Genomic DNA, 12,881 nt, shown 5'->3' on the forward strand with positions numbered 1-12,881 from the left:
GGCACCGCCGAAAGCACTTCGCCCTCGCATCGCTGAAATTTAATCACCGTCGCCCGCTACAACGTTAAGGGTCGCTTTAGTTCAAATATCCCCAAGATTTCCGTTTGCTCTTAATCTAGGACGAGCCCGAAAGGCTCCCGCAGGTGAAGCGGAGACTAATCAGGAAGAGTTACAGGTTAAGGAGGCAGGAGGAGGCTCAGCAAATCCTCTTCCCACCCCACTATCACCATTTTCCTTTCCACCAATCAGCGCCCGCCAGACGCTGATTTTCCCATCCGTGGAACAAGGAATAAATATTCCCCAGCCGTCTAAAACAAGCGGTCCTAAGGGTTTTCGCTCTAGAAATGGGAGTTACTTTGCAGACCCAAGTGCGTGGTCTAGGAGGCAAATCCAGCGTGATTTCCCCTACCCGACGATCATATCCAATTTCTTCTTCAGCCCCTTCTGAAAGGAGGATGCTACACACCACTCACCTTTCTGACTTCTGATTCTCGTTGCCCTCAGAACTGACACCCCCTTTTCTCTCCCCCACCCCCAACACGCACAAACACACAGACATACAAACGCGAACTTCAAGACAATTTTTGCATCGCTTAACACATTTTCACCTCTTTCAGAGCTGGAAGGAAGACAGCTGTTCCTAGATCACACCAGAATGGAGAAGCAAGCTCCTCCCACTAGCAGAAAGCCTTTGCTATCTCTGCCTGGATTCGGAAGATTAGTTAAGCACTGGAAAAGGGGGGGAAACAACTCGTTTTTGCTGTATGGTTTTTTAAAAATTGTTTTTATATTTATAGAAAGTAATGTTTTGTCTGATTCTTGCGCTCATTTTGGTTCTGAAATTTGAGTAAAATCAAATTTAAACATAAAAAACAACTTTAAAACCACAAGGAACAGGACGCAAATGATTATACATAACAGACATATAGAAGATAATGCATATGTGTTCAGTGGAAAATAGCAGAACATGAAAGTAAGATCACAGATATTTATTACTTAAACACGTCCTTGAACTCTTGGTCTGCCCTTTAGAAAAGCAGACTTTCCATAATGCAGTAGCTCATATTAATATTTTGTGTTTGCCTACCACCACAGCAAAAAGGTTGGACTTGGGAGCTAGTATGCTGTCTGGCTTTGAGACCTTGGACAAGTTATGTTCTCCTTCTGTTTCCAGTTTTCTGTTTTGTAAATGAAGGGATGAACTCAGGTGACTGATCTATTCTCAACTTTTTATTATGGGAAATATTCAAACACACAGAAGTAGGCACAATGAAGGACTCCCATGTGAATATCACCCAACTTTCATGTTTTTCAATGCATGGCTGATCATGTCTCATCCGTATGTCCACTAACTTTATCAGTACAAATCCTCCCTGTTTTTTTGTCACCAAATTTAAGCTTTGTATATATCTTTTCAGCTGTAAACATTCAGTATGAATCCACAAAATTTAGGAACTGTTTAAAAATAACTGCATATCATTAGATGATTATTTAAAATTGCAGTATAATTTACACCTAGTGAAATGCTCAGATGTTGTGTCCCTTTAAGTCACTTTGAAAAAGCCATCCATTAGTGTAACCCACACCATTTTGAAGATGCAGGACATTTTCATCACTCCAGACTTACCTTGTACCTTTCATATGCATGTTCTAGAATTTCATAAAAATCTAATCACATAGTATGAACTTTGTTTCATATCTGTGTGACCTCTTTTACTCAGCATAATATTTGTGAGGTTCATTCATGTCGTTGCATGAATCAGTGGTTTGTTTTTTATTGCTTTTTGTTGTTTCTTTGTATTACTGTTAATAGTATATGTTTTCCATTGTGCCTCATTACAGCTAGTACCTCAATAGACTATTACAACAATTATTTAATATATTATTTCATATGACAAATTTATAGTTTAACAGTGACCTCCTTGAGACCTGGTACTTTAAGTCAGAGAGATAAATAAAATGACAGATATTTCAGGTCTTATTAGCAGACCAATGTGAGAGAATTATTTTTGGACAGTGCATTTCTTATAATATTTAACAAGATTCCACACTTTTATACAGTAATTTATTAGTCTTTTGACAAAGGACTAATGTACTATGCTATTCAGTCATAACAAGCAGATAAATTATATTTTATGTAACTTTTATAAACAGAGAACCTGAGCTCCAAGAGTTTTGGTGATAGGCTGAGATCACCTAGCTTTTTTAACTGGCGGAGCTGAGACAATCTAGCAGAAACTGTTACAGAAGGCACAATTGTCTCTGAATTAGCAGTTTCTGTCTGAAACCTCACAGATTGGGTGTGGTAAAAGGTGAGAAGGAAAAAGGTAGAACCCAGATGTGTTAGAAATAGCCTTCAAATTTGGGTGTGACAATGGAAATCAAGAAGAACTTATGTTACTATAAAACAGTTCATTCATATGTAAAGTTTTGCCTTTTCTATATTGGTATTTCTCAATAGGGGAGATGATTTCTCTACCCACACAAAAAAGAAAATTATAAACTAATTTTGTTGTCATTTTGAATTATAACTATATGTTTAACTCTTTTCACTCCTCAAAAGGCTTTGAACACAGTAAACATCCAATGAACTTTTAATTGCAAATAATATTGATAGTAATATTGCATATATTCTAAATCCATATTCTTAAGGAGGCAAAGTTGCTCAAGTATAAAGAAGGGAACTAGAAGTTAAAATAAATATATATTTTTTAATTATTCTTTTCATTATTGATGAACAGCATGGTCTTCAGTAAATCTTTAGGTTCTGACTTCATATTTCTTTTTAAACTAATTGAATGGCTTGCACCTCATAAGAAATAGGAAGTCAGAACCTACTTGGAAGCATTACTGATATGCATATTCTGTTTATAACTACCATATTCATGTTTGGTTTTCTCTTTGCTAAGTGAAATTTAAATATTTTACCACACCTTAATATGATTGTTTTATCTGGATTTAATTTATTAATTTTGCTATAGATTAACATTCTATGAAATGTATGCTTAACCTAGACTTTGCTTATCCCCATAGAACAACTGAATTTTTAGGTATGGTATGCAGTGAACTTGTGTTATAGCAAAGACAGCAGAGTAGAATGGCATGAAAACAGGAGAGAGATCCAAGATGGCCAATTATTGGCAGCTCAGGATTGTAGCTCCCAGTGAAAGCGCAGAGCACAAGAGGACGCCACACTTTCAGACGAATTTTTGTTGCTCACAGACCAGGAGACTCCCAGCGGAGGAGCCCCATGGGTTGCCAGTGCGACTCTCGTGGCCGGCGCGGCGGTTTTGCAGGCACCTTGGTGCGGCGGTTCTCGGTGCAGAGTAAATGGGACTGGGTCCCCTTTTGGTCGAAGTTTGGAGCTCCAGGAAGGCAAAGTCGCCCATTCAGCTGATTGAAAAAGGGACTCGAGAGGGAAGCCAGACTGGAGATTCCTGGGCAGAAAAGCACCAAGAATCTTAATGCCACTGTTTTAGCTGGCGCAGTGGGTTGCTCAGATTCCGGCGCTGGGAATCAACAAGTTGGATGTCCACTCAGAGACCTAATTTGAAAGTCGGTAATTACAAAGATGACAGGTGGATAAATTTACAATGATGGGCAGAAACCAGCGTAAAAAAGCTGAGAATACCCAAAATCAGAATTCCTCTCCCTCTGCAGGGGATCACAGTTCCTCATTAACAAGGGAACAAGGCCTGATGGAGAACAAGTGCATTCCATTAACAGAATTAGGCTTCAGAAGGTGGATGATAAGAAACTCCTGTGAGTTAAAAGAACATGTTCTAGCCCAACATAAAGAAACTAAGAACTTTGAAAAAAGGTTTGACGAAATCCTAATGAGAATTGACAATTTAGAGAGGAATATAAGTGAATTAATGGAACTGAAGAATGCAATACGAGAACTCCACAAAGTATGCACAGGTTTTAACAGTCAAATTGATCTAGCAGAAGAAAGGATATCAGAGGTCGAAGACCAACTTAATGAAATGAAACGAGAAGACAAGATTAGAGAAGAAAGAGTGAAAAGGAACGCGCACAGCCTTCAAGAAATATGGGACTATGTGGAAAGACCTAATTTACGATTGATAGGTATACCTGAATGTCATGAAGAGAATGAATCCAAGCTGGAAAATACTCTTCAGGATATTATTCAGGAAAACTTTCCTAACCTAGTAAGGCAGGACAATACTCAACTCCAGGTAATACAGAGAACACCACAAAGATATTCCTCAAGTAGAGCAACCCCAAGACACATAATTGTTAGATTCACCAGGGTTGAAATAAAGGAGAAATTCTAAGGGCAGCTAGAGAGAAATGTCAGGTTACCCATAAAGGGAAGCCTATCAGACTCACAGCAGACCTCTCACCAGAAACCCTACAAACTAGAAGAGAGTGGGGGTTAATATTTAATATCCTCAAAGAAAAGAATTTTCAACCCAGAATCTCATATCCAGCCAAACTAAGCTTCATAAATGAAGGAAAAATAAAATTTTTCGTGAACAAGCAAGCACTCAGAGATTTCATCACCACCAGGCCTGCTTTACAAGAGCTTCTGAAAGAAGCATTACACACAGAATGGAACAACCAGTATCAGTTATCCCAAAAACTTACCAAAAGGTAAAGAGTATCTCCATAATGAAGAATCTGTATCAACTAATGGGCAAAATAGCCAGCTAGCATTAAATGACAATTTAATATCAATATCAATATTAATCCTAAATTTAAATGGATTAAATGCCCCAATCAAAGACACAGACAGGCAAATTGAATAAAAAGTCAAAACCCATCGGTACGCTGTATCCAGATCCATCTCATAAGCAAGGACACACAAAGACTCAAAACAAAGGATTGGAGGAAGACTCACCAATCAAATGGAGAGCAAAATAAATAAATAAATAAATAACAGGAATTGTAACTTTCATCACTGACAAAATAGACTTTAATAGTAACAAAGACTAAAAGAAACAAAGAAGGACATTACATAATGGTAAAAGGATCAATGCAACAACAGGAGTCAATGATCATAAATATATATGCACCCAATACAGGAGCACCCAGAAGACAAGTTCTTAATGACTTATAAAGAGACTTGGACTCCCGCACAATAATAGCAGGAGACTTTGACACCACATTGTTAATATTCGACAGATCAACGAGATAGAAAATTAACAGGGACATCTATAATTAGAACTCAGACCTGGAACAAGTAAACTTAGTGAATATTTATAGAATTCTTCACCCCAGGTCCACAGAACATACATTTTTCTCAGTATCACATTACACGTATTTTGAAAGTGACCACATAATTGGAAGTAAATCACTCTGCAGCATTTGCATAGCATTTCACAGACTTAAATGAAATATTAGTTGGCTGTTTGTTTGTTATTTTCTTCCCTTATTCCTTCCTGTCTCTGTTGTTAAGCACAATTATCGGCATAAAAGAGGTTTTTAATACCAATTTTTAGATTGCATTCCAGCCTGGGCAATAGAGCAAGACTCCTTTTCTCTCTCCCCCTTTCTCTTTCTCTTTCTTTCTTTCTTTAAAAAAAAAAGAAAAGAAAGATGTGTCCAATAACAAGTGATTAAAGGGAGGAAAGATTTAACGTGTTTGAGAGAAGAAAATACAATGAAAATAAAGGTTCTGCCCATTAACAAGTTATTAAAGAGAGGAATGATGTAATGTGTTTAAATGAAGAAAATACAATCTTTATTATCTTTGGATAATATTCCATATTTGTTGTGAACACAAGAGGTGATGTAATGTTGATGCTTGAGCCACCTGCTTCTTACTCCCTATCTGCACCTTCCTGTCACCTTCTGTAAACGCATGAGAGAGATGAGGTAGTGAGAAATCGATAGGCTTCTCCTGTAATTTCACAGTGGGTACAGTAGAGAAAGCCTAATGCATACTGTTGGGAGAGCATTGTGTATGATTTTGGAAAGGGGGTGAGCATGAGATGGGGGAATAGGTTTACTCTGAAGAAATATGAAGAGCAATGAAGAAGAAGCATCATGTTCAGATTCTCTAATTTGACATGGCCAACTTCATATTGTTTCTATTAGATACCATTTTAAATATTCTTATGGTTTTGTGGTCCTAAGAATATGAAGGCATGCAAGATTCTAAGATTAAAGATGTTAAAGCTAGATAAAAAAGACACTTAAATATTTCAAAATCTAACAAGTTCAAATGACTTTAGTATTAGAAAGAAAAAAACACATTAATGAACCCAAGTAATACACTCAACTCTGCAACTCTGATGAGCATGATATACTTCTAAGAGTTAATGTACTAGATACAACCTAAATGCAAGGACTTATCAAAGCTCTACTACTCATTAGCAGTGACTCAGAGCAAGTATCTGTAACCTCTGTGATCTCCAGTTTTCTCATTAAAAAATGAGAATGATATTTTACTTGTCTTGTATGATTGTTAGAAGGAATGAATAATGTGGTTCATAGCAAAGAGCCAGGCAGGGTGGAAGCTCTCAGCACAAGTGGCTATTGTTATTATCTAGCCTCCATGTTTTTGATGTCCTAGGAAATGCTTTTTTTTTCTTCATTGCAGTAGATTTCCATCTATTCCTACCCTCCACAGTCTCCCATCCCACCAGCAACACACATGACATATCTGATGCCTTCCCATCAATAACTCTGGCTTAGTATGGGTAAGCAAAAAATTTCCAACAATGGATGGAAATTGTGGAGAGATAGAGTGGGAAAGGTCAGGGAGCATTGATAGGAATCATTAATTAAAAATCCACCATACATCTCTTTTCTCTCCCTAATGTGTGAGTTACAATAACATCACTCAAAGCAGTTGGCAGCCACAGCTTGAAGACATACAGTAACAATGACAGAATTAACATTGACTATCTTTATTAACATTTTTACATTCTTAAACCTGATTTATTTCAAAAGACAATGGCATAGTCCTGTATGGATTATGTTGATTTGCCAAGGGGAAAAAAAGAAAATGATACAACAAATGGTATTCCAAGTTTGCCAGCCCCTTTGTGTCAGTGGCTCTGAAAGGCTTCAGAATGAAATCCAACTTAGAAATCAGCCCCTAATATTTCATGTGAATGAAGAATCAACAGACTGAACAGCATTTGTATTCAAAAAGGAAGAAAATAAAGGAATTTTTAAAATATCAAGGGAACTTATAATGTTTTGTGTATTGTTTTGAACTGAAGTTACATTACTGTTATAAACAGAGAATATGTAGCAAATAAGCATGTTCCTTATGATATCCAAAATATCCAGGAAACTAATACATTTTCCTTTTTAGATAATGTGAGAGTATAAAGCACCATTTAGGAAACTTTTTAGGCCAGGCGCATTCCCAGCACTTTGGGAGGCCAAGGTGGGTGGATCATCTGAGGTCGGGAGTTCGAGACCAGCCTGACCAAGTAGGTGAAACCCTGTTTCTACTAAAAATAAAAAAATTAGCTACACATGGTGGTGCATGCCTGTAATCCTAGCTACTTGGGAGGCTGAGGCAAGAGAACTGCTTAACCCAGGAGGTGAAGATTGCAGTGAGCTGAGATCATGCTACTGCACTCCAGCCTGTGCAAAAGAGCAAGACTCTGTCTTGGGGAATAAAAAAGAAACTTTTTAATGCTATATAAAAAGCACATCACTAATGTTTCGAAAGCTTGGTTTTCCATGTAAAGCTGGAAATTTATGTTGTTAAGAAATTTAGGAAGCAAATTATTCAAAGAAGTTATTTCTTAATGGCTATTTAACACATTAATATCAAAACATATCAATGTAAATAAAGATTTGTAACATCAACTTGACTATAAAATGTTATATTGTATCATATATTTACTTAATTATCTATTTTTAATTTACTGTTAATTTTAACTTTTATACACATTGGTTGAATTCAGTTTTTCTTCTTTTGTCTTTCAAGAGTAAAATCCTTGTCTATATATTCAGTCTAATCATTCTTTATATATGTTAAATATGGTTAATAAGTTTATCTTAAATCAGCTTCTTCATAGTACACAATGATCCTTCACTAAGTCTCACTGATTCTTTTCTGAATCATTTCTATTTAAATTATCCTTAATTTTCCTCATCAAAATATTGAAATTAAAGTTGTGCAGGATTTCTTTTTTTGTCACAATAAAAAGAAACTCCAAGTAATCAAAGTAGCCACAGAGAAATTTTTGATAGTAATGGCTATTAAACACTTAAGAATGGTTGAAAAATAAAATTATGAATTCTTGTTTTAATTATCTAAATTTAGAGTACAGAAATATACCTGTTTACATATGTAAAACTGATTCCTACAGAACATCTAGCTAGATGTTTCACAGATATATCTCTAAGTATATATGTAACCAAAAAAACCAGTATTCAAACATCTTCATGTAATGTAGTCATCAAAAGGAAAAACTGATTTGTGTAAAAAAGGCACGAATGTTACTCAAATATGTACAGCTCATTTTCATGTAAGGAAGTAGCATGTATGTACTAGACCATCAAGATATAGGCAGAATGTTATACACACGCACACTCACAATATTATGATGTTATGTACACCAAAGAAAGCAGTGTGATGATTTGCCACGTCTTTCCAAATGTAAAAGAGATCTGTGTTTAATGGCTTTATTTATCTCTGTGTAAGTGTCTATGGCAACGATCAATCAAATGAGAATTCAATCTCCTTAATCATCTTGGATTATGCCCTTAACCTGTAGGGAGCATTTATATAACTAAAATAACATCTCAAGGTAAATTAACAGTCAAAGAGAATTTCAAACTGGACAGGACAATCTGACATGACACTTCACAGATATAATTCTCCTTTATTTTCTGTTGCTATACAAATAGTATATGCTTATTAAAGAAAAGTGAGTAAATGCAGATAATAAAAAGAAAAAAATTTAATATCAGTTTGCCCAGCAATAAGAGATAAACTTCTACTTTCCTAGTAAAATTACCTTTTTTAAAAGATAATTTAAAAATATGTACCAAAATCATTCAATATACATCTTGACTGAGCAATTTTATTTCTGGAAATATATCTTAAGAAAATAATGTCATTTATCAAAGAAATACATTTTATGCCATCTTATAAAATTTTAAAAACTTTATTCCTGCATATTCCATAAATAGTTTTTACCAGTGCAATTGTCCAAGCTAAATTTTTGATTGAATACACTTCCTTTTTGTGTGATATGACACACAACTAGTAAATGATGAGGCACTCTGACTCCATATTTCTTCTTTGTAAGCAGCACACAATACAGCCTCAAGCACCTGCAGTTGACCTTTTCCTCTTGTTCTCTCTCTTTAAGAAATAAAGGTGGCCAGGTGCGGTGGCTCACGCCTGTAATCCCAGCACTTTGGGAGGCCGAGGCGGGTGGATCACGAGGTCAAGAGATCGAGACCATCCTGGTCAACATGGTGAAACCCCATCTCTACTAAAAATACAAAAAATTAGTTGGGCATGGTGGGGCGTGCCTGTAATCCCAGCTACTCAGGAGGCTGAGGCAGAAGAATTACCTGAACCCAGGAGGCGGAGGTTGCTGTGAGCCGAGATTGCGCCATTGCACTCCAGCCTGGGTAACAAGAGCGAAACTCCGTCTCAAAAAAAAAAAAAAAAAAGAAAGAAAGAAAGGTTAACTTTATCTCATAAATTTGTGAAAATGAATCACGCTAATGCACGCAAATAACTACCATAATGGCATGTGAAAGGGCTGCTCCCACTTAGCTTCTAAAGCAAGTTTTAGAAAGAAAACAAGAAGGAAAATCATTTTTCTGTTCTTTTCCTAACTGAAACAAAAATACGTATGCCAAAATAATGCTTACAGAAGTAAAGGATATATTTATCTCTGGACACAGAAGAGCTACTTATCGGATGAAAAGAAAGGGGGATAATAAAAACTTGTCCAGTCAGGCAGAAATACAGCAAAACAAAAGTCAAGATGAAAAAATTCTGCCTAGAGCAAAAGAAAATTGACTCAAGTGTGAAAATTTGAAACAAACTAGAAAACAAAATTTAGGTCAGAGATAAAAATATTTGAAAACATTAAACACGGTCTTCCTTAAAACAATACCCTTCATTTCCCTATCATAAAATATAGTTGTTAGAATAGCTTGAAATAAAAATCCATCAGATTATGTCAGTACAGTTAGGTACATCTTGGAGTCATCAATTGAAATGGTTGAAAAGCTTTCAACTTGTTTTCATATATATAATATTTAGTTAATAATCTTTCTGTATAATGTAATTATAACAGTTAGCATGAATGTATGTAAAATACACTGTTTTTTTTCAGGGAATTGAGAATCATGACTGAGAATATGGTAAGTGTTCTCCTCTCTTTATTACACAGCTACACAAGGCTTCTTATATTTGCAATAATGCGGAGAGACATCCAAACACGAGTGGAGGCTCACAGGGCTCTTATATTGTCAGGGCCTGAACCTGCCTAGCAGAACGGCAGAGAAGTAGCCTAGCAGGCCATGCCATATGCTCTCTCCAATGCAGAGAGGGTCAGCATCTGAGAGACTGCTCTCCAAAGACTAATGTCTAGATGGAGTCACTTGTACCCATCAGAGAAAAGAGCATGCTCTTCAGTTCCTACCCGGACAAGAGAACGTTGCACAGCTTGTATTTTACAGATTCCTGCTTATATGAAATAGCTAGCACCATTCATGAAATTGCTTTTTACATGACATTTTTCTCTATTACAGAGTTAATTATTTGGCCTCATTGATTCATAGCCTCATGATCACAATATTCCTATTTCTCAAGATTTTTTTCACCTTTCTTTTGTAGAAGAAAAATGAACTTAACACCTTTTGGAATGGAGTTTAATTGCATAGAAAGAATGTTATACCTTTTTGACTGCTAATTAGAGCCAATAATAATATGACAAGTCTCATTTAAAATCCTTTAGAATTATTCTGTCAGTGTTGGAATGGTGTTGCACTTTTGCACACTTGTCAAATATGCAAATTTAGTTTTTATGGCATTATGAGGACATCTTTCATATGTGAATTCTATATTCTGATTGACATATAATACCAAGACCTTTAAAATGAAGATAAAGGGTAACACAAAGATTCCTCTAAATATACAGAAGATAGAAATTAGTAGTTTCACATAATTAGTGGACCTCTCATTTAGCCCAGATAAAATAGAGGTGACATATCTCACTCCTTTTTGTCTCTCTCTTTTACTTTATCTTTCCTCTCTTTCAGTCTTTTCCTTTTACTTCTCATGACCATCTTTCCTATAATTGTGAGGAAAAAACAACAACAAAACTTTCTCTTCTAAAATGTTGGTCTTTTATTTAAATAGTAGCCATTCATTCACCAAGGCACTAATAGTAAAGCAAACACCCCAAATGGTACAAGCTAAATTGTATCCTACCAAACTATATGTTGAAATCCTAACTCTCAGTACCTCAGAATATGACTGTATTTGGATATTGGGTCATTAAGAAAGAAATTAATATTAAATGAGGTCATTAGAGTGGACTCTAATCTAATATGACTGATATGTTTATAAAAAGAGCAGATTAGAACACTGACACACACAGAGAAGACAATATAAAGACACTGGAAGAAGACAGCCATCTACAAGCCAAGGAGAGAGCCTTAGAAGAAATCAACACTGCTGATACATTGATCTCAGACTTCTAGCTTTCAGAATTGTTAGAAAATAAATTTCTGTTGTTTAAGCCGAACAGTCTATGGTGCTTTGTTATGGCAATTCTAGCACACTAATACATCAGGGTGATATTTATATTTGTATATAAAACTGTGTATAATTTATATATAAAATTTATATATAAAAATTCTCTTTTGCTCTAGGTAGAATCTTTTTTATCTTGACCTTTGTTCTGGCATAGCTACATAATTAGCATTATACACTGCTTTGTCCAAGAAACATAAACTTTGTAGAAGCTATATGACTGGCCCAAGATTAACCAACTTGTTTTATACCCATGGATAATGTGAAGACTTATATCACATATATGTCATATGTATCATTATATCCTATATATGTATGTATGTATATACAGACATGAGATATCTGATACCTTCCCATGTATATTATATATATGTGTGTGTGTGTGTGTGTGTGTGTATACATATCATAGCTACAAATCCATCTGTTTGTCTACTCTATTGCAATCAAATATGCCAGGGAATAAAATACATAAAATTAGCACCATCATCTCCATTATAAATGTTTGTTTCATACTCTATGGGCTTCAGAAGTTGGAGAACAAAATCTGGGCATAGAAAACATAAGCTGGCACTATAAATATTTTAAAATAAATATTCACAATCAAGAATATATTTCTGGAGCTTGAATTTGAGGATCTAAAAGCAGCCCCATCAATATCATATAGTTGTTATAATTTCAGCTCTCACTCTTTAAAAAGGGCATCAGGGGGAGGTTAACCTAAAAAAATCACTGGTGTAGTAAACAAAGGTTAGGTCTGAGAATGTAGGAAATTGGATTATAATCAAATTAAAAAGAATATGCTGTCTGATTTTACCACTTTTATTAGAACCAACTAGAACAAAAGCATCCATTAACTCCTGAATGTCTTACCCTGTAGGATTTTCTCTTCTAAACTATCTAGAAAACTCAATAGAGAATGTGGAAGGCTGACTGCTAAACAGGCATTGACAATAAAAAAAATTGCAATAGTCTAAAGAATTAACCTTTTAAATGTATTTTTCTTGGCTTTGAAATTCTGATTGTGGATTGATGCATTATTAAATATTCAGTTTGAATTAACGGCTATTTGTTGAACAATTGAGCGCCACACATTTCTTTATATCTCCAGTGCCTGGCTTATGTCCAGAGCAAGCATCCTGGAGATGTCCAAGAGATTTCTCAC

The 12,881-nt window shown here is 35.4% G+C and overlaps 1 protein-coding gene and 1 long non-coding RNA gene across 2 annotated transcripts in view; one reads left to right on the forward strand and one right to left on the reverse strand.

Moving 5' to 3' along the window:
• The window catches only part of SNCA (synuclein alpha), a 119,873-nt gene extending 119,194 nt beyond the window's left edge, over positions 1-679 (reverse strand). The window contains exon 1 of the mRNA XM_012437761.3: positions 609-679. The gene's annotated coding sequence lies outside the window, so the exon portion shown is untranslated. The remainder of the gene's footprint in view (positions 1-608) is intronic.
• Positions 535-11,700, forward strand: LOC135271654 (uncharacterized). The gene is made up of 3 exons (XR_010339774.1): positions 535-721; positions 10,296-10,323; positions 11,538-11,700. It is a non-coding gene; the product is annotated as an uncharacterized LOC135271654 (long non-coding RNA).
• Positions 11,701-12,881: the final 1,181 nt, after the last annotated feature.

The sequence above is a fragment of the Aotus nancymaae genome, unplaced genomic scaffold, assembly GCF_030222135.1.
Source record: "Aotus nancymaae isolate 86718 unplaced genomic scaffold, 86718_ANA_hifiasm-v0.15.2.pri h1tg000006l, whole genome shotgun sequence".
NCBI classification, from domain to species: Eukaryota; Metazoa; Chordata; class Mammalia; order Primates; family Aotidae; genus Aotus; species Aotus nancymaae.